The sequence below is a fragment of the Silene latifolia genome, chromosome Y (genome assembly GCF_048544455.1).
Source record: "Silene latifolia isolate original U9 population chromosome Y, ASM4854445v1, whole genome shotgun sequence".
In the NCBI taxonomy this organism is placed as follows: domain Eukaryota; kingdom Viridiplantae; phylum Streptophyta; class Magnoliopsida; order Caryophyllales; family Caryophyllaceae; genus Silene; species Silene latifolia.
In genome coordinates, this window is record NC_133538.1 from 165,443,827 (window position 1) to 165,448,446 (window position 4,620).

Genomic DNA, 4,620 nt, shown 5'->3' on the forward strand with positions numbered 1-4,620 from the left:
ATCAGTAGAGACCGCTAACGAGGGCGGGATTGGGTGTCCGATTTAAGGGCTTCCCAATACGTATCCTCACTCCTTACGCAGAACTTTTGGATATTGGATAGCCTTATCCATGGAAACGAGAGTCATCATTCTAGACATAAAATGCTAAAGGGGGACGAGTCCTTATCTTTAGTATCTGTGTCAAGCACCGCTTCTTGCTTTGTTTGGCCAAGGTATAAAGTGGATCTCGAACGGTGTCCATGCATTCCACAATTGCTTGGTGGCGACTCTGAACATCTTTGCATCATCTAAAGACCTTCACCGAGGCGAAGCCGTCCGATCTAAAGCGATCCAGTCGAAAGCACTTTACGTCATTAAGCGTGGCATTTCAGACCGCCGCATGTAAGCAGATCAGCGTGCAGGTCGGCCCATGTCCACAAAGCCTTGCAAGATAAATACAAGATCCAACAACACCGTCACTACTACAAAAATGGGCAAAGGAATCACTAATAACATACCGGTTTGATTTTCAAACCGGTCTCTTATTATAAGAAACCATTGATTTTACAAAACCGGTTTCATAGAGATTGATAAAAAATGTGTTCTAAATAAAACCGTTCTCTTATCTTTTTATTAAATAAAAAATTCACTCTAATAATGGGCCTTAAACATACTTTGTACTTCCTAATTAAACAAATAACACCACGTTCAATGCTACTCACGTTTCCTAGAAGCTTCATGCCAAAAATTTGTCCCCGTTTTTTTCGTGCCAAACTTTACCCCAATGTATTCAGTTCTAAACATCCAACTATTATTCCATCTTCTCTTTCGTTTATCACCACCGATCGTTGGAGCAGTAGACGGCGTCACCGATGCAACAACCTCTTTAAGGTAATTTTTTATGTGAATTGCAATTACAGATTTTGGGTTAATTGATTACAGATTGGGGTTAATTGAAATTACAAATTTTGCTTCAAATTTTATCTTTTATACTTATAATTGGTCATGATATGATTAAACTGCAAGTCGAGAAATTGGACGATGTTTTCTAATTGTTCTTATGTTGTTAATGCCTTGGTTTGGCTGTATTCAAGTCATTCTATCAAATATTTGCTGACTTGGTTTAACAAATGTCAGACCTATTCGATTTGTTCATGCTTTTCGAATAAGACAATACAGTAGTGCCATTAGGGTAGGATTTTGGTTTTTTTTATTAAAAATCCACTATGAGTTCCTTGTTACCTGTCTATAATTTGTTTAATTTAGTATATTTTCTATTCCTAGTAATGTGGTTGATTAGTTTTAATTAAATGCTGGGTTTTGATTGTTCGAACTATTACTGTATTAAGTTTTTATGTTGCTTCTAATTAACTTCAAGTCGGTTGAATTAAAGGTGTTATTTGGTTCTTAATTTATGATTGAATAGGTTACAAAGCTAATAGTGATTAAGGTAGTGAGTTCAATTTCATTGGATACTTCAATTTCATTTGAAAATTATGATCTGAAATACAGAAACTGGAATAGTGAGTTCAAAATCCAAGTTTTCTGCTTGGGAAAGTTTAGAATTTCAAATCCTCAATTGTTAAGCAGCAGTCATTCTTTGCTGACTAACGAGCACCTTCATTTATCTCTGACCCTGGTCGTTTTGCTTTAATTCTTCAAAGGAAAACGACAATGTTTATTACTTTATTTTTCCCTCATAGCGTGGCTTTTACCTTGGGGTTCCCATCCTTAAAAATACAAATTTGTGACTAATGGTATTATCCTTCTTAATATCATTTTTTTGGGTGAAGGGTAAGTATAAAAAAATAAAAAAATAAAGGTATACAAAGTTCTGATGACACTTATACAGCCATCAGTCAACATCTCAACTATCAACTAAAATAAACCTCAACTAAACCACAACTAAGAAATAGAATCCATCTAGTGTTGATCAGCAGGTTTGAGAGGTTTCTTATTCCTTTTTTTCCATTGTTCTTTAACTTCCTTCCAAACTTGGTGCACAATCACGTTGGGGTGAGTAACCTGTTGTTGAATTCTTGCTTTGTTCGTAGCTGTCCAAACAACATAGATAAGTCCAACATAACATGCTTCTGCAATAAGCTTCTGCAAAATACTCATCCTCGTCCTAGCAGAATACCATCTGATCATATCAGTAGCCGGGAAACTGACTTTTATCTTCTGTTGCATTAAACTCCTACATCTCTTGGTGAATTCACACATTTAAAATATATGATCATGTGTTTCAGGGTCTGCTTCACATAGACAACATGACCCATCCTGGCATATTCCCATTTGAATTAATCTGTCTCTTGTAAGAAGTCTTTTGTGCAAACTTGCCGAGTAAATGAAAGAAGTTCTAGGCACATTTAGGGAGTTCCAACATATGAATCTCCATGAGACCTTAGGCCTTGAAACCTGTAAACATTGATAGTCAGAAGCAATAGTGTATCTTGATGCATTATGTTGCCAAGCATTGTTGATGTAACCAGTCTTGAACAAATTCTTAATCTGAACTATTTTCTTCCAAGACCAACTGCAATCCAGAGGTGCTTTGTAGTCAGTCCAGTTACTACCTTTCATATATACATGGTTAACCCAATTTACCCACAAATGATCTTTCTTAGTGGCTAACCAACTTGTATACTTACCCAATAAAGATTTATTCCAAAGCTTAGCATTCTTAATTCCCAACCCCCCTTCCTCTTTTGGGGTACAATATTTCTCCCAAGCTATATTGGGAGCTCTTAGATAAGCATCCTAACCTCCCCATAAGAAGTTCCTGCAAATGGCCTCTACTTTATTCATAATGCCAGTGGGAAGGAGGAAAATGGAAGCCCAGTAAGATTGTATAGTAGCAATAACAGAGTTCACCAGAATCAGTCTGCCTGCTTAAGAGAGTTGTCTTGCCCCTAGTGATCTGATTCTTGCCACTATCCTCTCAATTAGTTTGTTCCCTTCAAACTTGGTTATTTTTTTAGAGGAAATGGGCACTCCAAGGTATTTAAAAGGGAGGGATCCCACTCTGAAGCCAGAAATGTTGACTATATCAGCAATAAGCTCTCCTTTAACACCATTGAAGTAAATGTTGATCTTTTCCTTATTAAGCTTTAATCCGGATGCTGAAGAGAAAGTAGAGAATCCCGTAAGAAGCCACATTATAGAAGATGCAGTGCCTTTGCAAAATATGAGGATATCATCAGCAAATAAGAGATGATTGAGTTTTATTTTGCCAGACATGGGATGAAATCTAAATCCTTCTTGCTGAGCCACCACATTAAGGATCCTAGATAAATATTCCATGTAGAGAGTAAACAGGGGGGTGACAAATGGCCCCCTTGTCTTAAACCTCTTTTGCCATGGAAAAATCCAAAAGATTGCCCATTAACATTGAGAGTATATGAGGGATTAGTAACACAAACCATTATAAGGTGAATGAAAACAGCAGGAAATTTCAGACAGATCAGCATTTGATGAATGAAGTCCCACTCTACTGTATCATAAGTCTTTCTTAAATCAATTTTTATCAGGCACCTAGGAGATGCAGCTTTCCTGTTATAGAGTCTTACAAGGTCTTGGAAAATCAAAACATTTTCCACAATGTTCCTCCCTTTGATAAAACCCCCTTGGCTCCTATCAACAATATGGGACAGTACCTCACTCAATCTAGAACACAGAATTTTAGCAATACATTTATACAAAGTGTTACAGCAAGCTATTGGTCTGTATTCCAGTACACTAACAGGGTTCTTTGTTTTTGGAATAAGAGTCAAAGTAGTAGTGTTCGCCTGTTTCAACATATTTCCATTAGTAAGAAAATCCATAACAGCACCAACACCATCTTTGCCTATAATCTCCCATGAATCCCTATAGAATTGGCTAGTGAATCTATCAGGACTTGGTGATTTTGAACCAGGAATGGAGAACATGGAATTCTTAATCTCTTCAGGGGTGACTGTCTTTTGAAGAATAGCTTTAAGCTTATCATTAATCACAGGACCAATTATTACATTCGGCTTGTGAACTGGCAATGTATCTCCATTAGTACCCAATAGCTCAATATAATAAGTCAAGAATGCTTGTTCAATAACTTGAGGATCTGTGTGCATGAGCCCCTCCTTATCTTGAATTTGAAGAATTTTATTTTAAATTTGCCGAGGTCTAATTTGGTTATGGAAATATCTAGTGTTTTCATCCCCCTCACTCACCCAATCCACTTTAGACTTCTGACTGAGAAAACTAAAATGAGCTTTGGCCAGTGATCTATAAGTATTAGCAGCATCAGATTATGCTTCCATAAGTCTGGTATTGCCAAGATCTCTGTGCATCTGTATTTGTATATCGTCAAGCTGAATTTTTTGCTATCCCCACTGCCTTTTCAATATTAGAATACCTATTTCTGTTAAGTTCCTTCAAAGGCTTCTTCAGGCTCCTTAATTTAGAAACTACTTGAAACATCCATGAACTAGTGATCTTCTTGCTCCAATGATGCAGTATGATCTCTTTAATATGTGGATCATTCCCCCACATATTAAAGTATCTGAAATGAGGTCTTTTATGCCTAACCACTCTCCTATAGAATATGCAAGGGTTATGGTCAAACAAACCTTCAGGTAAGAAAAAACCATAAGCATCAGGGTA